Source organism: Argiope bruennichi, chromosome 2, assembly GCF_947563725.1.
Source record: "Argiope bruennichi chromosome 2, qqArgBrue1.1, whole genome shotgun sequence".
Taxonomy (NCBI): Eukaryota; Metazoa; Arthropoda; class Arachnida; order Araneae; family Araneidae; genus Argiope; species Argiope bruennichi.
In genome coordinates, this window is record NC_079152.1 from 74,820,045 (window position 1) to 74,844,585 (window position 24,541).

A 24,541-nucleotide genomic window follows, 5' to 3' on the forward strand; every position below is an offset into this window, starting at 1 on the left:
TAGCATTAATTATATAAAAAAGGTGGAAAACAAGAGAGCATTTTAGAATTAATACGGGCTAAATTAAGACAAACGTTAGATAATTAATTAGGATTTAGGTAAGATTTTAAAATATCATTGCAATGTATATTTAGTCCCATGAAACATGAAAAAGTTTTCTGTTCTCTTATATTACGAACTGCTTCAAACTAATAAAACTAATTTATTTTAATTGCGTTCTACTATTGCTTACACGACAATATCCTTAAAAGTTTATAAAATAAAAATTATTCTTCATGATAAAATCCTCAATATCAAATGTTGTAAACATAATTTTAGAGAATCTAATTTTTTTTATAATTTATAGAATCTAAAATTTAGGGAATCATAATTTTAATAATTTTAGAGAATGTAAAAATTCTAAATTTTTGTGAACTTGAAAGAAAATTTATTTTGACATTAAAAATGGTCAGAAAATTATAGTTGAGTGAGTCATTGCTATTTATAATTTATTTTCAAAAATTATAATGATAATATAATTTGGTGATTTATTTTATAAAATTCACTAATGATGATGATGTCGCGTCCGCGTTACCACGGAAAGGGGGTGCAGTAGTTTCTGAGGGTAAAGACAAACTCACACATTCGCTTGTACAACCCCTTTTTACAGGATGGCACATTCACACACCTTACAGATAGAACACAGATGAAAAACAACCATGCCCGAACCGGGAGTCGAACCAGAGACGCCCAGATCACGGAAGATGCGGCACCCCTATGCAAGGACACCGGCAAAATTTATTAATAAAAATACTATTTAAAATAACATACTTGGGTAAATAAAAGATTATTGAAATTTTTTAAATACGAACTCGTATTGTAAGTAAAAAATGTTGTTTGAATGAGCTCGTTTTTGAGGAATTTTGAGCAGTTTGAGAAAGCGAAAGAAATGAGTTGTGATAATCGCGTTGAGTAATGTTACGATAAAATTTTTCGGAGAAATTAGAACAACATTATCAGTAACCTTGAAATTATCATATTCTGATTTCATTTATATACCACGTTTTGATTTTATGATGTTGTTATTAATTGAGTAAGGGCTTTGAAACAGCCGAATCTATTGCATCCAGATTTCTGTCTTCTTACTCAAACTTACATTATCAAATAGTATTTCAAGAAATTTAATCTTATGAAATCGAATATTGCCTTGTATTGCATCCTAATATACTATTGATAGTAGTTGCTAAAAGTAACGATGGCTTGAAATTTGAATTTAAAAATCATAATGCTATTTGAATTTTTTTAAAAGAAAAAAACATTTATCAAATAATGTACTCTGTAAGAAACTACAAATCCGATGAATTATAAAATATTCGATTATAAATAGTATTAAGATTTTGAAAAAATTATCACACTTCTGTCTGATTCAAGGTTCCATTTAATTACTATAGTATATGTGAACATTAAGCGTTTCCCTAATTAAGAATGTGTTGAACAAGTGTTCCACGCATAAATGAGTTGTAATATTACAAGAAAGTATGCCCCCCACCGAAACTTTCTCAAATACTATCTAATAAAGACTTTCCACCTAAACGTTTCCAGCAGTCTCTCTGCCCGCTTCAAAAGAACGACGCCATTTCACCACTTGTTGTCTACTTATTGCTTCGTCCCTGAACACTTCAACGATTTATCAGTGAATGTCCAATGGGGACACATTCTTTACCCATAGAAATCGTATCACGGCTCACATCACCGTGCGATACCACGTCTCTAGACGTCTTGCCATTATTGTCGCTGTTTCAGGCCTCAGTACTAATACTCTCAGCTCGAACGACCGGTCTAAGACAACTAGTTCCATGTGTCTTCACTCTGGGTAACAATATTCCCACCCACAATTTCTACTTTCCAAATATTGTTGCTTGTGAAATCTTTTTGGATCACACCTCGTAATTGAAAAATGGCTTATCCAGTGAAAAAACCAAATAAGCATCAACAAATACCAAGCCGTTTACTTCTTCTGAAAAAGAAGCCTTCCATCACCTCCAAAGATGATTCAAAACGCTATACCATAGGGGAATGCACAGTTTACATCAGGGTTACCCTGGATAAGCGCTTAACTTTTAAAAAGCACATCAACAAAATTAAAATACTTATAAAAGAATTAAAGCGAATCTTTATTCCGTCCTAAATTACAAGTCGAAACTTTCTCAGAACAAGCTTCTAATCCACAAGACCATACTCCGGCCCTTAATATCATGCGCATCTCCTAATTGAACTAATGCTGCAAAGACCCACATCACAACACTAGAAAGATTTCAAAATGTGACGATTTGGCAAAACAATAACATGACGTGGATTGTTAGAAACGGCGACATCTGTAAAGACCTCATCCTTCAACATTGCAGTTCCACAAGAAACTTTTAACGAGATTGTTAATGAAAATAGATAACAATAACTACATTAAAGAATCGAAACGTACGATCTTATGCTTTCGAAGAATGTCAAGAGATCTCACCATCTCATTCAATCTAAGATCTCGCCTAAGTTTTCATCATAACTATCTTTACTACACCCACTTGACTCTAGATCGATTTTGCTAAAAAAAAAGTAAAATGTTCCCTTCTTTATTTTTTTATGTATTTAATTTGTCCAGAAATGTCAGTTATAATCAATTATTGTTATATGAAAAATATTCACTTAACCCCTTAACTGTTTTGCCCGAGTGCCATACGTGCATCAATTTATCGAATTTTGATAGTTGTAAGCAAAAAAAAAAAAAAAAAACATTCATAAAGATTATAATTCAATATTAAAATTACTTCGAATACATAGATAAGTTAAGTATTCAATGGATTTCCATTTGAATCAAAATAAGAAAATATTCACAAAATAGAAGGTATTGTAATGAAATTTCCGGGTTCGTTTGGATAGTGGAAGTGATATGGTGTGGAGAACGCTCAATCAGCTGGCGGCAGTAGAAAAAAAACAACGACGTTTATTTACACGAAGACAGGACAGCACAAAGACGACGAGAACTATGTACAGCAGAGACGAACACAGTAGACAACAGTAGCACACTTCAGTATTGACAGTGCCTGTCTTTTATAGTTCTGGGGGGGGGTCTAGAATCTTCCAGACCAATCAGGACGTCTCTGGGTGTATCTCGGTTCCTACTGGATGGATCGTGAAACTTCTCGAACTTTCCAGTATGATCCATTTTGCCTGCAAAGTCACCAAATTCTTCGCCAAGTCGCCAAGTTAGTCGCCAAGCTCTGAGTTCATTGATGCTTAACACGCACAGGACAGATCGTACATCCTGTCTTTCTTACGATGACACTAGTCGTACTGGGAAGCAAAATTACAGGTTTGTAACAGTATCATCTTATTAGATAGTAAAGAAAATAAAATAGTTAAGTGATTAATAAAGCACAATCACTTACTAAGTAATCACATCGCCATGTTAATACGATATCACTTGTACAGTTCAGAGATTAAGAAACTTGAGTTCAAGAACTACGTGACACATTCCTCAAATCAGCAAAATTGTTTAAATGTAGACCACTTTATTCAGAAAGCATTCGTTCCTCGAAATTTTTTTATTTGCTGCATTGTTTGTTTCTGTCGTGAAATACACATCAGAGTTGATCCTGTATTTCTTCGCTTTTCTCCAGAGTTCAAGATGCGGTTGAAAAAGCTGAATTTCTTTCATGCTTTTTTCAAAAATCCAGCTCGAAATACAAATACTAATAATGCGTTTAGTTTATACAAAATGAATTCTAAATTGCATTCATGTGAAAACAAAAACTTTAGAACAGATGAATTGTTGCTCAATATAAGTGATTTGAAAATGTTCTTACTTTGTTTAATAATGTGTAGTTCTGGCAAAGGATTGTGGAATTTTTCAAATGCACTTACACATATTAATTCCAAATAACAAAAATCGCCTGATATACCAACAACTTTACTCCTTTCTTATTTTATTTTGTTCTAATTTTTGGATAATTTTTTAAATACTCCTTTCTGACTTAATTTAAATAATCATATATTAAAAATGCAATAATTAAAAAAGTATTTTTTGGGTATTCTGCATTAACCGCTATCTTTATATAAGTTTTGAGAAAAATTTTCATGTTCACTTTGAGGAAAAAACTCGTTTATTTGAGTATACGGTATTGTTTGTATAATTTTTGAAAACTGATAAATATTATTTTTTTGATCCAAAGACAATATTTAAAAAGATATTATTGCGAGAACAATAATATATCTTGTTGCAAAATTTAGTATATCTAGGAATCAATCATTACATTTAATTGCATCAGAGATTTAGAGTAGCATATTATATCAAAACACAGTTGCGTTAGATTTGATATAAAATTTAAGTCAGGTCCATTATTAACATAAAACTAATTTTATATTCTACAAGATCTTTGAACTTATGAAACTACAAATGATAGTTTTTGACTGCAATTTTTTTCTTGAATTTTATGGCATTTACTTAAGTGTCGCGACTCAAATCCTAGAGCATAATTATTTTTTCAACAGACATGCACTAGTCAAAAATGCAAAAAAAAATTTAAAAAATAGTCCACCAGCCAGCATTTCTGTTTGATAAGAGATAAGAAAACAGAGTGAAATATATAACACGAGGAAGAATTATGCAGTGGACCTTGAGAAAACTCGCTTGTGGGACCCTCCAAGGGATAAACAGTTCATTTAAGTAATCATTTTTTTAATATTTGTTCGGGTATCTGCGAGAAGGGAGTTCCACGTGCTCTCAGTTTTGAGCCGTGTCAAATCGGAGCCCTGAAACTTGTTGTTGTCATGATAAAAGTCCGGCAAGAGCCAGATTTTTCACCCCTAGTCTTTTTCCCTACCTTTAACCGCTAATTTCATCATTTCCGTTTTACCAGTTCAGCATTTGATATTTATTTTTACAAAAACGCCTCTTTTTTTTAAGAGCAGAAAGAAAAAAATTATTTGTTTATTTTATACAAGCAACAGTTCAGAGAGAAAGAAAATAAAAGTTTAATTTTTTTTAAAATTTTATTTCGTATTTTTTATTGTTATTATTTTTGTCTATATTGTTGGAATTAGATTTTTTTTTTAATACCAATGCAATGATTCATTGAAATTTATACCATCTGTCAATTATATAGATAGATTAATTTGACATCTATTCAAAGATTAATCCATATTATACGCTCAGAAATTATTTTTACACTCGGAAATTACGGAAAAGCAATTTTTATATATTAAGTTCTTCTCTAAAAATTGAATATAAATATTCATTTGCTTATTTAATGCAAGCAACAGTTCAAAGAGGAAGAAAATAAAAGTTTAATTTTTTTTTAAATTTTATTTCATATTTTTTATTGTTATTATTTTTGTCTATATTGTTGGAATTAGATTTTTTTTAATTCCAATGCAATGATCCATTGGAATTTATACAGATGGATTAATTTTAATCCATCTGTCAATTATACATATAGATTAATTTGACATCTATTCAAAGATTAATCCATATTATACGCTCAGAAATTATTTTTACACTCGGAAATTACGAAAAAGCAATTTTTATATATTAAGTTCTTCTCTAAAAATTGAATATAAATATTTATTTGCTTATTTAATGCAAGCAGCAGTTCAAAGAGAAAGAAAATAAAAGTTTAATTTTTTTTAAAATTTTATTTCATATTTTTAATTGTTATTATTTTTGTCTATATTGTTGGAATTAGATTTTTTTTTAAAATTCCAATGCAATGATCCATTGGAATTTATGCTGATGGATTAATCTTAATCCATCTATCAATTATACAGATAGATTAATTTGATATATATTCAAAGATTAATCCATATTATACGCTCAGAAATTATTTTAACACTCAGAAATTACGAAAAAGAAATTTTCATATATTAAGATCTTCTCTAAAAATTGAATATAAATATTTATTTACTTATTTTATACAGAAAATAGTTCAGAGAAAAAAATAATAAGTTTAATTTTTTTTAAACTGATATTCCGAATTTTTTATTGTTATTATTTTTGTATAAATTGTTAAAACTAGATATTTTTTATTTCAATGCAATGATCCACCATGATATATAACGATCAATTTGACATCTATTCAAAGATTAATTCATATTATGTACTCAGAAATTATTTTAATGCTTAGAAACTGCGAAAAGGCAAATTTATATATGAAGATACTTCCCAAAAATCATATATAAATTTTAATTTATATTAATTGTTAGATTACTGTCCCGATTAATTTTCAACTTGAAAAGAAAACTCATGAATCAGTTATCACACACTGTATTTCTATTTCAGTTTTTTTTTATTACTATTATTATAACCAGTGCGATAACAATTTTTTTAAAAAAAATCTGATCATTCTGACGCATGAGTAGAATTACTCTGGTGATTCGTAACCTGTAGACCGTATACAAATGATGCCCGGTATTCAACAAGCTGAAGGTCTACAGATGGAAAAACTAGGAAAGGAATTGTTCTACTATGGCAAACGCTCGGTAGGAGAAGGAGAGCAGTCACCGTAGCTCCTATTTTACATTCCAGAATTACAGAAAATTACAATTCATTAATGCATCCGGAATTCTAAAGAGGATCATTCTCCTTTAAAGGAAACGAAAAAACAATTTCTATAAAAAGTTTTTAAACTCCTACTATTATAAGTTCCCGGGAAAATAAAAGAATATTATAAATTCTTCTTCAGGTTGACCTAAAAAGAAAGAAAATGACTTTCTTATTTCTTCGCCAAAATCAAATCTTTTGAAGCGATAAGAGACTTTTTCAGTCACAAAATGATTCAAGGCAGCATAAACGTGGGACTGTTGCCGCTTTCCCCGTATTTTCCGTAGTTTTTCCTCGTATAGATTTTGGTGCGGAAATTTTTCTGTCTATATTATATGAAAATTTTACAGTTGATTCAAACGCCACTTTTTTATATAGTGAAATTGCAAATAGAAATGAAATAGAACTTCAGTTCTTGGAACAAATCTTTAAATTATTTGCAGGAAGGAATATGCGAAATGAATAATTATTAAAAATCAACCAGATAATTGCTATCCCAGGAAGACAATATAAAGGAACATCTTATATTAATAAATAGATATTCGAAACATAATCCCATTATAGACTGAAAATTTTATGATAATTTTATCAATAGACTGGAACATGTGGCTGTCTGGAAGGACTATTATCTTATTAACAATATTATCACAGATTAACTAACAAAAGTTGCCGTGGAAAATCTCAAACACATTGGCATGTCCTTAAGAAATAAAAAACAGTTATAATTGTTGTACATCATATATATAAACAATAAATTATCACTACAAATAAATATACATTATATATAATTATATAGTAACAATAAAAGTAAACAATAAATGTTTGGAATTCTATGAATTAAAAATTTTTACAAACTCTCAAATTAAAACTAGTCATTGATAATATATCGAAACAAATAATGACTTACTAACAGAAAAAACTGCATGGCAAAAAGCAAATTAAAAAAATCCGAAAGAAAATAACAGAAATAATTTCCACCTGTCCCATGAAGTGAGATTATAATAAATAGCCCTGCTAAAAATCGAAGATCTCAGGTCACTAATAATTGTTATAACGCAGCATAAAAAAATGTAAATGAAACGTTTTCATGACATCCATAACATTTGCATTCATGCTTTGCTTTTTGCAAAAAATAATCTGTATGAGTTTCTAAACACTAAAGCAAACCGGCGGGGATATTTTTAAGCTCCACTAAGTTTTATAGACGGAGCTGAATTGTGACGGAAAGTTATAATGATTTTTTTTAATTCATCTACAAATATTCTAAACACTAAGGAGGATAATTTGTCATCGACAATTCAGTCGAGAAAACATTAAAAAAAAGTTAATGTTTTAAACTTTTCATATAGTCAAAGTGCAATTTATATTATTTTTTGTATGCAAAAATATTTAATCTAATATCTTTTCAATATAAAATATAAGATTTTAAAACCTTGTAATCGATTTAACCGGTTACGAATCAGACATCGGTTAGATCGAAAAGATTCAGAGGCTCGTTTCTACTCCAAAGCATCGGTATTCAAGGTTGTAAACAAAACGGGATCGCCATGCGCATCTACGAATATTAAAAAATTTTTCAAAACATATAACTGTCAATGAATTGATGCAACTCAGTTTCTCGGCTCCAGCCAGCAATGATCAACTTCGGCACGCGCTGAGCCTTGACACGAGGAGTTAATATAAAAATCCTTATTGACAAATACAAATTCGTATTAAATATTAAAAAAAAGTAATATCCGAAATGCGAAAGGGTCAGTTTGTTTACTCTGTGTCAAAATCCATAATGACATGCCAGGCAATCAATTTGCCGAAATTGCTTCATTTTCTGCCAAAAAAAAAAATCAGTGTTTTTGAACCTGATTTTTTTTTTAATTATAAAATTTAAGAAAATATAAGTAAACAGTTTCCAAAATTATTGTCTGGATTTAGAAATAGCAGTTCGGGTAAAGCATTTCAGCGAAATTGCTGCCTTTAATTAGCATTATCAAATGTGTAATTTATTTTTGATACGCCATGATTTTTGCTTTTTACTTATTTTGTTCCAAATTACTCAACACATTTAGGCCAATGGGGGGGGGGTCTGAACTGTTATGATTTTAACTGCTTTTTTACTTTCTCTTATACGAAGTATAGAGAAGATACAGTAATCATCAGAAAATTCGAACTCGAGATTTAGATGAATCTCCACGTTTTAAATTCCCTGATATCGAAAAACATACTTTTGGAAAAAAAATGTCCGACTGTCTGTGACAAAGATAATTCAAACACTGAGCTATGTGGCTGAAGTTTGGAATACAGGCTAAAAATATAATTTGTAGATTTCTATCACATTTTGAGCAAAATCCGTTCTGAGGAAGGCTGTCAGTCCAGCTGTTTAAATATATGTTAACATGAAATTATAAATCTAGAAAAGAGCTAGATAGATCAAATTCTGTACATGGATTTAGCATCTTTAGTACAGATGCCGATCACATTTTAAGCGAAATACAACAAGAAATTGACCGTCTATCGGTCTGTTCTTTCAGAAACATGTAAACAAAACAATGATTTAAATATATCAAAATTGGTATAGGATTTCGCAATTACAACTGTAGTTTTATGTCATATTTTTGTTTCGATCGATTGGAAAAACGCGTTCAAAATACAAATTGAATTTTCGGATACTATTTACCGCATACCAGGAATTAATCGCCAAATACCTCGCCAAGGAAGACACGCTGGATTCAATAAAAATACTTAATTCCCGTCAAGTTTAATATTTCGTAATTATTGTACGCCGATACCAAATAAGGCGTTCGCTGGGATAACATCTTTATTAGAGAATATGCGAGAAAGATTTGGGAGGCCACTAAAAATTTATATATAATTAGAACCATTGAAGAAACAAAACGTTGTAGTTTAAGATTTTATATGCCAATTAATCTAATCAAAGAAGTCAGTGAAAAACAAATGCATCTGTTTTATTTTATATATTTATCAATTTCAAAAGTTTAGGATTTATGTTCTGATATGTTTTATATTTAGAAAGAGTATTTTTTAAATTATTAATTTTTCGTATGTGTAATTGAATTAGATGTTCAGTTCAGCTATTTGTTTTCCTTTCGAATTTATTTTGAATTCTATCTTTTGCAGCAGCTTTTTACCCTATCCAAAGTGTGGATGTAACGTAATGTTTGTGTTTTCGTTTGTAATTGTATTAATGAAATCGAATCTTCCACCGTCACAATCAATACCTTGTGCCCTCTGGCACACCCTATCCCCAAGGTCAAACAAAAATTAAGCGCAAGCAGAAAATTAATAACAGAATTGCGTTCTTTTATTTAAGTACTAATTCTTTCTTAAAACAATAAGTGTACTGATATTCAGTAATTTTATTTTCTATTAAAAATATAACACTTTTTGAAAGTAGATTTTTTTAAAGAGTTCCAGCTTTTTAGACAATCTAAAAACATCTTAAAATCAACTGACTGAAAATTATAAAAAGAAAGCAGTTAAAGGAATGAAAAAAGCAAGTCCTATCGATAGGAGATCACATTTAAACAACCGAAAAATAAAATATTGCGTAATCATCACGTTTTTGCTGAGCGTCATTAAATAAATATTCTGCATGCGTCTTGTCAAAAACATGTTTGCGTATTTAAAAAAAGAATGTAAGTTCTTTTAAGCTTTAGAAAAATATTTTTATAATAAAGAATAAATATAAAATATAAAGTAAAACTCTGCCCATTTCTTTTAATTGATGTATGTTTTAGGAGCATTTATTTTCTTCACAACGAACTAAAAACAACAGCCTTAAAGTTGGGAGAAAAAAAAGAAAATAGAAGAAAACAATTATAGGAGATATGGCAGAACTGCTTCATTTTAATCGCTTTCTTCAAAACAGAAATCTTTGACCCTAGATTTATGAATTCTTACTCTAATAAAACTGGTAATTATTAGACAAAGTGCTTCATTCACTAATCATTTTCAAATTTTTAGAAATCTGAGATAAAACGCTTTTTAAGGATTTTTAGTCATATACAGGACGCACCAAAAATATACACATACTTCGAATAATTAGCAGTTAATAGCATGCAACAAAGTTCAAATTAATAAAAACGAGTGGAAAAGTTTGTCAGATAAAGGAAGTTACAAGAATTTGATTAATTAACATATTAATTAAAATATAGTTAATTGCTAATTTTACAATATTTAATATAAAAACGAATGTAAAATTTTGTCAGATAGAACAAATTACAAGAATTTGATTAATTAACATATTAATTAAAATGTATTTAATTGCTAATTTTACAATATTTTTATACTAAAATCATGCTTTTTCGCACAAATAATAACTTGTGAAATCGTCTACTACCTGGTCTACTATAGAATCTAACTAGCTACTGATAATATTTTTTTTGATAGTACGTGATGATGAAACGTATCAATGTTAACTATCTAAAGCAGTTATCAGCACGTAGTTTAACTATTGCCTTTTTTCCCCGAAAAATCCGCAATTGGTGTCTGATCCGGGTTTCAAAGTATTCAAGCATTGTTCACAGAAGTTGGAATACGTTCAAGAAATATTTGAGAAAGAAGAATTCTATTCACAACAGGACAAAGCATCTCTAACTTACAAAATGAATGAATGATTTGGTTTTATCTCATTATGCCCCTTACTGAAAAAAGAATAGAATATCTTGAAACTGTTCACGTAATTTAAGTATCTGTGAGAAGACAAGGTTGATATCTGGACTGGTAATAACTGGTGAATAGTAGTTACCGATAGATATAACTTGAACCAGATTCGCTTTTATAATAGTTCTTCGGATTTTGAACTGGGAATCTCCATCCACAAAGCAAGGACCTTAGCACCAGGTCGCGCTGCCCTATAAAAACTAGAGTACCAATCTCGATAGAATGAATAGAACTTTGTGAATAAATGGTTAAGACAATAAGTAGAGGCTTTCCAAATTCATATTAGGTTACCAAAGTGGATTCCTCTACGTCAGTATATAAAATGTTCAATATTTAGATTTTAAATTTAGCTGTAATGAACAAGTTGAGAGTATCTATTGATGGAGAAGGAAAAAAAATACCAATTGATAAATTTAGAACCGTTTATTAGATTATCGTTGAGCATTTCATTCGCCTATTTTATTAGATACCCTAGTGGCAATAATTCAAACTTCTCCAAAAAAAATTCAAAATTTAATATTTATGTAAATTGCAATAACATGAGATATAGTGTCTTTGTAAGATGCCATATGTTAGAAAGTATAGACAACAAAATAAACGAAATTACTTGCGATATGTACATGGGATATTCTGTGATAACACGCAATAAATACTTATTATAATTTGAAATAAAAGAAGAAGCAAATCTAAACAAGTATTTTGCATTAACAAAACGTTTTAACAAATTTGACGTGTGATATTATGATATAACAGTGATTATAAAATTTTGATATGCAAAATCTGTACATTAAAGATATATGCTTTTTAATTAATTATTAAAGATTATTATTAATTATCTATTCAAAATCTGTACATTTTTGGTATACATTATAAATAGACTAGGTCGAAAAAATTATCTTTGTGATATAAGAGTTCTGGATAATTCTCATTTTGCATACATGGTCTGAATAAATTTTGGTAAGTCTTCGTTAGGAAATTATAAATATGTTTCATAAGTCATATCACTGGCTCTCCGACTCGCCCGAAGGCACACGGATAAATAAATAATACTGAATAACCGAACCGTCGCAACAGCAACATTGGCGGGAACTGTGGTTGAGTACTAAGGGCCAACACCGGCCACAGTACAACCCTTCCCGAAGGAAGTACGTCCCGTCATCGATGGGAGAAGCCAGACCCCCCACCTATTTATGTACCCATTAGGGTGGCGAGATCCAACCACCATACCGGAAGCATCTCATCCTCATTTCGATGTGCCCCCCCGGGGGTTAAATCTATTTCATAAATAAAACTATCAGTTTTCTAGACTATTTCTAAGTATGATATTTTTGAGAACTTTTGGATAATCAACAGGGGCCAAAAATTAGTCTATACTTTTACGAATGTATATTAATATTCGAATTTCCACTTTTATTTCTACTAATTTTTTTCGCGTAGTATTGCACTTGTTTTTATTTTCAAAATATTTTTAAACTTTTGCTACTCATTTTTTTTCTATTAAATATTTTGATATATGAATTAGTAATAATTTTTTTACATCCATCGGAAATCGACAGTTATCTAAACACTAGAAACAGAGATATGGCTCGGCGATGTAACTGAGTTGAAACAAGTCAAACAGTCACTTGTCTATGAAATGTGGTTTCAATTCAATAAGGCCAAAACCTACGCAAAAAAAAAAAAAAAAAAAAAAAAAATTTAAGCTAAGAAAAATTTATGGAGCACTTTTTAACAGAAAAGGTAACTTTTGAAGTCTTTCTGCTCAACATTAACATTAGCGACAAATACTGTCAGAAACTTGGTATTTAGGTGTAGTGTAGTATATGGTGAGATTGGTTACAACAACTTACAGAAAACAATAGAACTAGCGTTACTGTCTCAAAAACACTACAAAATATGAGAAAGTCAGTTGCTAAACTGCAGAATGTTTCCGATTTAGTACGAGAATGTATCTTGCGCTTATTGATGATGATGTCGTGTCCGTGTTACCACGGAAAGGGAGTGCTGTGCCTTCTGAGGGTAAAGACCCCTGAGCACCCGAGAGCAGAAGTCTGACTTCTAGCTCATATGAAGATGAAACTCATACATTTGCTTGCACACGCCCTTTTTACAGGGGGGCACATTCATACACCTCACATATAGAATACAGATGAATAACAACCATGCCCGAACCGGGATTCGGACAAGGGACGCCCAGATCACGGGGAAGATGCGCTACCCCTATCTTACGCTCATTAATACTAAGAACAGAAGGTTTAAAATGCGTATTCATTTGTTCATATTTTTCAAATTTGTGACGTCACAAGACATGAACAAAAGCAGAAAATGTTATTTTTCGGATAAAATAATAATTTCAATGTACTTTATTCTTATGGTAAGAACGCAAACGCCAGATTTCCACCATTTTTGTTTGATCTGTTGTTGTTTTTACTTATGGCACTTCATAAGTCCACTGACAGATCTGTCAGCGATTTAAGCCGAGTGAGAGTATCTTGTTTTTTCAGTAGCGCCAATTGGGGCCAAGAGTATGACTTAGGTACTTCATGCGTCACATTAGCTTGCACAACCCCTTTTTACTGGTGGGGGGGGGAGTTACGTTCACACACCTCACAGGCAGAACACAGAAAAAGAACTACCATGCCCGAACCGGGACTCGAGATCACGGGGAAGACGCGTTACCCCTATGCCAGGACTCCGGTTATTGTTTGATATTCTATAGTATATTACAGTTGTTTGTGCTAAAACATCAACCCATATATTCAAATCTGATCGTAGACGACACAGAACAGTTTAGTCACAGAAAATGATTGTATGTTGTGATAAATGCAGAGAAGGAGGTATTTTTGACACGTTTATTGTCTGTAGTATGATTTCTAATGATTGTAGGTGGAAGGGGTGCACCATCAAACAAAGAAAATAATTACCATTTTAAAATCCTGTTAATAACAATATTTTATTTTGTTTGGTCTATAAATATACTTTAAAAATTATGAAATCTATATTTAAGATAGTCTTTTGGTCTTAAGAACTCATATTTTGCTAAATATTCTTGAGACTGTAACTTTTAAATAAGGAAATGAACGTTTCTGTCCTGCTATCAAATCATATTTATTTATGAAATTTTGAATAGAATAGTTTAGAACAATCAACATTTTCATAATTTTAGGCCAAATAGTATTGAGAAACCCTGGCTGTAGAGTATCATCTTTGAGACGATCGATGAAGTGATCTAAAATCGCCCTTTTTATTGAATAGTAATATTCAAATTTTCATAAATCAGTCAGTTTTACTGACAGATTTATTTGATTGGAATGCAACTCTTTTTATTTAAAATATTACTGCCTCAAGAATGTTTTGTTAAATATGATTCACAGAGCTGAGGATTTAGATAACGGCTAAACATTTCGGAATCTACTATAGCATTCATTGGCTCAAAATACATAAAAAATATATATACTATATAATTATTTGCTTCATTTAAACCATTTTAACATATGTATTTCTGTTATTAAAGGTACACAAATTAGCCGCTGGGCCCTGATATTAAAGGATATATATTAAACATGTTTGCTTTTAAAAAACCGATTAGTTGAATTAATACTATAGATATTGTAAAAGATCATAGAAAACTTTGTCTTGCATTTATTTTTTAGAAAATATTACATTGCTTGTTTATTTCATTTCATACAGGCACGTACTAAAAATTACACTTTTCTAGATTTGCCATAATATTTAACTTATTTTTTTTTTAATTTGAGCTTTTTTCAATGTAATGGCAACATTGACTCAAGCTAATTTTTTCCTATGCAGGTTTTCCTATGCACACATTTTATTTTTATTTTGTGCGGAATAAATTGCTGAAAAATATGATTAAATTATTTTTCAAAAAAATCATTAAAAAGGGAAATTAAATTTGTTGGTTAAAATATTAGAATCATTGAAAAGATTATTTTTTGATGTGAAAATTCATTTATGTGCGATAATATTTTCGGAAGTTATCGAGGAAAAAACGCTGAAATTTCGCTTAATTTTTAATTAATTAAAATTTTTACTAAAAATTCAAAAAAATCTCCCTAAGATGCGTATTTTCGACCTCCAAGATATACGTCTGCCAAATTTGGTGGCTCTAGGTCAAACGGTCTGGTCAGTATAGAAGAACTCCAACACACACACACACATACATTGAGCTTTATTACAAATATATAAAGAGGCATTTTTCTAAATGAATGTGTTTATCTTTTAAATATTCTCTAATATTGGCGAAAATTATAAGGATTATTGCTTTTTCCCTTAATAATCTCTCTTTTTTTATTTTTATGCCCATTTTACTTGAAATTAAATTGCATTTCAAATTGTATTAATGCTGTAATAAAATTAAATCAATATTTGAAAGGACACAGTGAACGATTGTGTTTATTTACACTTCTGTCAACTATAAAATTTTGTTTACTTGCTGTCTAACATTGAGACGTGAATTGATGCATCTCTGATTGATTTATATAGCTGTCTTAAAAACAAGCGGCTATATCTTTCGACTCCAGGTTTTCCATCTTGAACGTGATTGTCTGTTCTTTTCATATGATTCACTGACGTTTACTCATTGCAACGGAAAGATTATTTTGTATATATTTTCGAATAATTTTAAATATGATTGCTGTTTGGATTGAAAATATGGATAAAGTGAAGAATAGTGTGCCCCCGAGTTTGTCGCCAATATGATAACCCATCGGAAAACTCTTCTAGTAACCCGAATGCTGTTTTGTATACTACTTTTTGCAATGGTTGAATTGTACATGAACTACAACTACATTATGAAAAATATTACATTAAAAATATTTTAAAAAATCGATTAAAGATTTTAATTTTGTTCTTTATTATAATTAAAAGTTTATTAAATAAAGAAAGTTAAGCTTATAATTAAAAGTTATTTTCTTCTTTCTTTTTTTTTTAATGTGAATAATAACAGAAAATATTTATTCTTCTGCAATTTTGAATTGTCAGTATTTTCTTTAAAAAATCATCTGCATCCTCACTTTAAAAGACAGCTGAAATGGAATTCTTTGCAGTTCACGTAATTCTTTTGGTGTTCTAACGGTTGGTTCCCTTCATAATTTGTTATGTCGGCAATTGTGCAAGAATGGATGTTGGGTAAATAGGATGGAAGACAGTATTTCGAACCTGCAGAATGGATAAAGGGTGAGTGAAAAATATACATATATATAATATAATATAATATAATATAATATAATATAATATAATATAATATTACGAGTTGATGAAGTTGGGAAAGGATGCTTGTTTGAAATTTTGTACGGAGAATGGTTTGATATCGAACCGGCAGAATGGATGAAGGGTGAGTGGACAATACTTATCAGTAAAAAGTTCTAATTATATGGATTATATGGCGGGAAATAGTAACCGTAACTTTTCTACAGAAGTATTTGTTTACTTTGTCCACCATCTTTATTGGCGACTTGGCATTGTTGGCGCATCAAGGGGAACACTAAAATTCATTTTTACCGAAAATATTTTGAATGTGCTTTCGATTATTTACAAGCATAACGGAAATGTGAATGTGTATGATTAATTTAAAAGCAAAAACGATCTGGTGGCATCGTTATTTGTGATTAATCTTAAATATGATTGTAGTTTCTTTTTTGAAATATTTTGAATGGACTTTTGATTATTTTTAAGCATAACAGAAATGCGAATGTATATGATTAATTTAAAATGTGTTATTATTGTGTGTTCATATTCATATTTTATTAATGTATTAAATTCCAGTGACAAAAGACTCATTAACGTAATTTTTTCAGTTATTTATGAATGCAACTATAGTGGGCCTGGAATCGAAGGATATAGCAGCCTGTTTCTAAGATTATCCTGTCGACCTGTCAACACTCGCGAAATGACACCATCATAAAGAAAAGTAATTTGCGGTTACTGACGCAAATCTACCTTTTGGCGATAATATCAGGTTGGCGAAAATGGTCAACAAGATAATCCCAAAGTACCCAATTGTGTATAGTAAATACTAAAGTAATAAAATTAGTTTAATCATGTCAATCAATTTCTACTTGGTTAATAATGCTTCAAATTGAAGAAGTTAATTCTCTGGCGACGAAAAATGGCAGAATTGGTTCAATCTTTGAAGTTAAGGGCACTGCAAAAGTTTTACTTTGGCATATATCTTGAAATGGAGAACAACAGGGTGGCCGACCATTTATGAGTATTTAGATGGCATGAAAAATTTCCGAAATATGCATAAAGGTTGTAACTGGGGAGCTCTACCCGTGATATTTCTTCTCAGAAAATCAACAAACATATAGTGTTTTTTCGATTTCTTCCTAAAATGGAGGCTGCATGAGAAAAAGTAAACCATTGCATAAGCTTCCATATGAAATAAAAGTTCGTGATATCGGATCAGTGATTGGAATTATATAACTGTTTGACTGCTTTTCGTTATTATTTTAAATATGTAAATGTAATTACAATGCTGTCTAATAATAAATTTGGCGAATTATCGAAAAAAATCAAGTTTGGCGATGATATCATGATTTGAGTCTAAGCACTTATTACCATATAATATTTACAATCAAATTATTCACTTTAAAAAATATCTTTAAAAAATAATTAAAGCATCGGAAATCATTGTAGAAGCGTGCATATATTTCATTGAAATCATAAATGAAAAATGTATAATACCTTAATATTTTGTTTAAAATAATTGGAATTAATGGAAATGTTAGAAGAAACTTTAAATTATTGAAGAGTAAATAAAATGTGTTGAAAGATTAATCTCACTGAAAGGAGATTCATCTTGCAAACGTCAGTGAATCACATAATCATAACAGCCAATAAAGTTCAAGATGGATAACCTGGAGTCGAAAGATATAGCCGCTTGTGTTTTAAGCGCTACAGCAAACATTTCCTCTCATTCATTTCTTTCTAAAAAATATCACATTTCTTATTTATTCCTTTTCATATAGAAACGTGCTGAAAATTGGACTTTTCTAGGTTTAATTTGCAGCAATATTTAACATTTTTTAATTTCAGTTTTTGTGAATTTGATGGCAACACGTTGATAAAAACTAATTTTTTTACAATGCACGCTTAATGAGTTCGTGCAACTTTACGCTGCATTGTAAAATTTTATTATATAAAATTTTACTTAAAATTGATTTTTAAAATAAAATTTTATTTTTATTTGTGCAAAATAAATAATAAAAAATATGATTAAATTATTTTTTCAAAAATTCATTAAAAATAGAAATTTAAATTATAGGTTAAAACATTAGTATCAGTGAAAAGATTTTTTTTTGAACTTCAATTTGATGTAAAAATCAGTTTTGTACTGTAATATTTTAGGAAGTTATAGTGAAAAAATACCATAATTTCACTTAATTTTTGATTATTTAAAATTCTAATTAAAAATTTAAAGAAATAGCTCCAAGGTGAACAGGTCTGACCTCCAAGGTATACACGTGCCAAATTTAGTAGCTGTAGGTCAAACGGTCTGTCCTGTAGAGCATCAACACACAGACACACACATTGAGTTTTCTTATAAGTATATATATAGATTTGTTACAATAATACAGAAAGAGTGTCATTGCGTGCCTCTAATTGCCAAATTAGGTTCTCGTTTAATTTTTGAAAACAGATTTGAAGAAAAAAATAATAGAGAGTTAAGATTGAGAATTGGAATCAAACTCCAACACATCAATGGGATAGCTCATTGAAATTTATTTTCTTGGGAAAAGGGGATATCAGAAGCATAAGGTTTAGTTTTCAAGAAATTCTACGATAAATAATTTAACACCAACCATTAAATGAAAATGTTTCCGAAGGCCAAATGACATGCTTAGCACAATTTACAATTCCATCAGCTTTGCAATCAGCAGCAAACTAATTACAATCTAAATTTTCATAGATTAATTTGAATCATGAAACTTAAATGTATCTTTTTAACAATTTATTTACCATCCAAAATTTGTATACAAATTTGGAACAACAGATTGTATAATATTTAATTAATTTAACGATTCTGTGTAAATATTTATCAGAAGTTATGACTCATTCAATTCAATTCAGTATTTTATTTAACTTTTATTTATAAAACTTCAGCAATGTTACACGATCTGATGTTATTGCATTTATTTCTATCAAACTTATCAGGTTTCTTTTTATATTTTTATTCTCGAAATATTTTGAAATATATTAAATGACGGTGTGTTTATTACGTGCAGCTTGAATAAACAAGAAAGAAAACGCACGTGTGATGAGAAATTGTGAAAATAATCTGATAATAATAAGCACATCGAAAACAACCATGTTATTAGTGTCTCAGTACCAGCTATTAAAAATGTGTTTATTGAAGTGACAGAAATTTGATACAGAGCTCTTAATATAACATCCAACTTAACAGTGGCATTTCATGTTTCGTAGCTGTGAAGAGAGGGAGGAGCTGTAACATAATATTCTGCTCTGTGGCACTTTCTGAAATGATTCGAGTTTTACCATTTTTAATGAATTTTTAATAATTTAAGGGCTAATATGTTCTCTGTTAATCAGGGGCTAGAACGTGGTCAACAAAATCGAAAGAGAAATAATAAGCAAACATTCTAGGATTACTAATAATGTATTATTATACATTTGAAAGCATTGAAATATAGAAACTAAGTAGATTATAGACATCTGCCATTGTCTGCCGACAAAAATCACTACGATGACTACAAATTACTACGGTAAATCACTACGGTGTCGATAAAAATTACTATGGTCAAAATATGATCATTGAATGGATTAATAAGAAATAATAATTTAATTCGATATAGATAAATTCCTTAATACCTTATTCGATGTAGATAAATTCCTAAATACCTTATTCGATATAGTTAAATATCTTACTACCTTATTACCTTACTCGATATACCTTATTACCTTACTCGATATAGATAAATTCCTTAATACCTTACTCGATATACCTTATTACCTTACTCGATATAGATAAATTCCTTAATACCTTATTCGATATAGATAAAATCCTTACCTTATTCGATATAGATAAATTCCTGAATACCTTATTCAATGTAGATAAATTCCTAAATATCTTATTCGATATAGTTAAATATCATTATCTATATCAAATATCTGAAAATGAAACAGTAGGACGTCATGAAATGTTAGCTGAATTTGAGAATAAAATTTTAATAATATGTAGCTATCAAAGATGTTAATAAAAGAACTCAAGAGGAAAGCTTGAATTATCTACTTCATTACTTAACTGCTTCAGTTTCATTTTCTTTTTCTCTAATATTTAATTTTTATTCATAAAACAATAGTGTTAAAAGTCTTTCTAACCATGAACTGAAATTTAACATTCATAACTTATATCTCAATCATTTTATAAATTAATATCCCACTTCGAAGCATAAAAATTACATCTCGTTTAAAAAAGTGAATTTTTTCCTATTAGAATAAATTTAAAATTTTCAAACTCATTTTAAATGCAAATTACGAATACCGCATGCAATTTTATTTCTCTCACACTATGACGTAATCGGAAAATACCCCCTACCATGACTTTTCAAGGTAATTTCTTTTCCTCAAATGACCTTCAGTTAAAACCATCCATCAGATTTATTGCCAAATGTTTAATTTTTAGGTTCACACGTAACATGAACGCATTTCGCAACAACTGGAAGACATCATCTGTGAATGAATTTTGCTAACAAAAAAAAAACAACCGAAACAAGTATTTGATTGTTGGCAGGGCAAACATTTATCCTTACAATGGCATCACATTTAGATATATCGTTATAAGAATCCATGATAACATGAAGCAGGAAGATTTCGATTCTTTCAATAATATCAACTCTTTAAGGGAATCCATGGTGTCATGAAGCAGGATGGTTTGGATTCTTTCAACAATATAAACTTTCTAAGACAACTGACACCAATGTTAGTTCTATTAATGCTGAAAGGCTCTACATGTTCATTCAATAAAATTACGGCGGGCACCCGAAACGCCTGCATATCAATAAGAAATGTCCTGCCTCTCTCGTCAATCATGAATGATTAAATGCTGCATTCATGTATGGTGCGTGCTTTGTTCGTTAGAAATGTTAGCCCAGATGGGTTTGGAGACAGTGAGGTTTACTGAGAACTTTCAAAGGATGCCTGAGCATATAATAGTATTGGTTAAACGAGATCCGCTTTTGTATATCAATCCCTCAACAATATGGCTTATTATTGCTGTTTAGAGGGTAGGAAATTATCTTTATCTTTGAAAGAACTCCCGTGTTCCAGTATTCTGAGATATCTTATTAGGAATGAGAGGGTTAAAGCTGAAGGATATTGAAGTCATTAAACTAAATTCAAACCTTTAATATTTGAGTAAATACAAATGTTTATACATGAATATCTGGAAAATTAACTGCAGTTTTTTTGTAAATAAAGTAATGCAAATTGTGTGTGAAAGATATAAATCTTAAAGAAGAATCGAACCATAGTCCGATGCATTATGACATGATAATACTTTAGGATTAAATCCTTTATCTTTGTTTTATTGTTAAATGTTTGTTCTTAATTACAGCAAATATAATGTGTGCAAAAAATGAATGAAAAAACAATAAAAACTACTATTATAAAATTTTCATAAAAATATTGTAACTATTTGTTAAAATTAGAAGGGAAAAACTATAGATATAATTTTAGCATTGCTGCAACACTTATTATTTAAATTTAAATGGTGTAAATTAAGTTTTTGAATCATAATGTGTTCCGAAGTTATTGATATAAAACTTTAAAATAACATTTGAGTTTTTTTTAAATAAAAAAATAGAAATTCTAATTAAAAATATAGAAATTATAGTTAATTAAATGCTGTAAAACCCTTTCTTAGTGAACTCTTACTATCCAAAAAGTAACTACATGCCAAAAGGTAACTCTAAGTCTAACGACCCTGCCCTGTAGAGGATTTTGCACGATTTCTAATAATGCATGTCGCAATGTACGAAAAGTATCTAGCCAAAAAGCATGATCACGTTAATGAAATAAATTCTGAAAATAAGTTCAAGAGCATGTGTCGAGACGAAAATTAATATAAAACTTGGTCCTATTTTCAGCGAAATAAGAAGCAATCACTCTGAGACAATAACAATGTTGACACTTCAATTTCCAACATTCTGTACATCAAAAAAGGTGAAGAAGCATGCACATTTTATATACAGGGTGTTCATTAATTATTGTCGGGGTTTACGTACCTCATAACTTTCGAATAAAAATTATTACACAAAAACCGATTACGTATTCGTAAAGTACAACTCAAAGAATTTTATTAATGATATTAAAGTGTAAAGTTTGCACAATTTGCACTTTGTAGGTATTCAGCTGAAGGCGATTCTTTGAGTTGTACTTTACGAATACATAATTCTTTGAGTTGTGATTTACGTATTCATAATTCTTTGACTTGTAATTTACGAATATATAATTCTTTGACTTGTAATTTACGTATTCATAATTCTTTGACTTGTAATTTACGTATTCATAATTCTTTGAGTTGTAATTTACGAATACATAATCGCCTTCAACTGAATGCCTAGAAAGTGCAAATTGTGCAAGCTTTACACTTTAATATCATTAATAAAATTCTTTGAGTTGTAATTTACTAATACGTAATCGGTTTTTGCGTAATATTTTTTATTCGAAAGTTATGAGGTACGGAAACCCCTACAATAATTAATGAACACCCTGTATATTAATCTTATATCATAATGCATTTTCTGGAAGAATCGAAAGTCACGTCTTTCGTTTATACATTGAAAGCTTAATTACCTGAACATTGCACTGTTTTTTTATAATCAAAACATTTCATAGGTAAACTTTTAGTTTAATGTAATTAGATTTGTTGAATTATCTCTGAATTTAAATGTAGTTAATTGCAGTGTCGGGGTTTTTATATAAAATTAAATGAACGAACTCTTAAAATCTTGATATTTATATCAAAACAAACGGAGCATGTCATTTTTTCTGAATCTTAGGAAGACATTTTTTTAAAAAAAGCAACAATAATAATATGCAATTATAATAACAAATAAGAAACAATACGTAAATAACAGATAAATAATCATTTCTTGAAAATAAATTTGTTATAAGAACTAGTAAAATATTCAATTTTTCTACAAGTTTTTAATTTCCTACTCTTTTGAATTCAATATTTATAAGAATATTGAATAATGATAGATATTTCTATGATTTTCCCCGAAAGAAAACATGCGTTTGTTGAAAATTGTTAGCCTTTGAGAAACCGTTATAAATAGCAGGTTGAAAACAATGGAAAATAACTTGTTATTTATCGAGGTTATTCATATACATCCTTTTTTTTTTTTTTTGCTTTATTATTTTCGTTATAGAAGTTTCTATTTCATTGATGGGAATATAAAATAACAACTTCATTCATAATCTTCTTTATTTATTTATTCCGCCCATATTATAACATCTCCTAGAAGAAAGATTTAATAAAAAATAACATACATGAATAATAAAGTAGTTAAATTGCGTCTTGTGTAACACCTTTTTTTTCTTTTTGCAGTCTACATAGAAATATTTGAACTTTAGAGAGCAATATCTGCGCCAAATCAAATGGCATTAACCCAATTGTTTGAAATAAATACCTTTTATTTTCAAAGCAGAAAGCCGACTGAAGTCCTGCGACCATTTGTTTTCTGCATAAATAATAGTTTGTTCTCTTTTTGTCCTCTTCTTGAGTAGTTATTTTTAACAGGTGACTAGCATTTTTATTATCATTTTATTTATTTTCTTATTTATATTATTTATCACTCCTTAGATAAGATTAAGTTGCTCAACACTGATTTTACAACCAATGATATTTCAGAGGTGTAAGAATAATTTCTAGGTACTGATGTCGAATCTGGTGAAAAATTCGTAAGATTAGTTTCAGTTTTCGATAAAAAGTTATGTTTAAATTTCAACTTTAATATGAACGCACCACTCAAATCGCATTGAAACAATTTCAAATATAAATCGATAACTAAAATAGATCAATGAAATAAATAATCTTAAACCTTAAAGATTTAATCAATATTTTAATCAAAAAATAAATCAATACAGAAATCACATGAAATCTCTGTCAAATGTAAACTAAAAGATAAGATTTAAAATAATATTATTTAACAAAATAATTAAATTTCAATAAATCAAAATAGATCAATAGCAATGATAGATTAAATTAAGAACACATGATGTAGTTTCATAAGTTTAATAAAGTGAAATTAA

The 24,541-nt window shown here is 29.5% G+C and overlaps 1 protein-coding gene across 1 annotated transcript in view; it reads right to left on the reverse strand.

Moving 5' to 3' along the window:
• LOC129961871 (dual serine/threonine and tyrosine protein kinase-like) overlaps positions 1–24,001 on the reverse strand; it is a 99,458-nt gene extending 75,457 nt beyond the window's left edge. The window contains exon 1 of the mRNA XM_056075487.1: positions 23,920–24,001. The gene's annotated coding sequence lies outside the window, so the exon portion shown is untranslated. The remainder of the gene's footprint in view (positions 1–23,919) is intronic.
• Between the last annotated feature and the right edge of the window lie 540 nt (positions 24,002–24,541).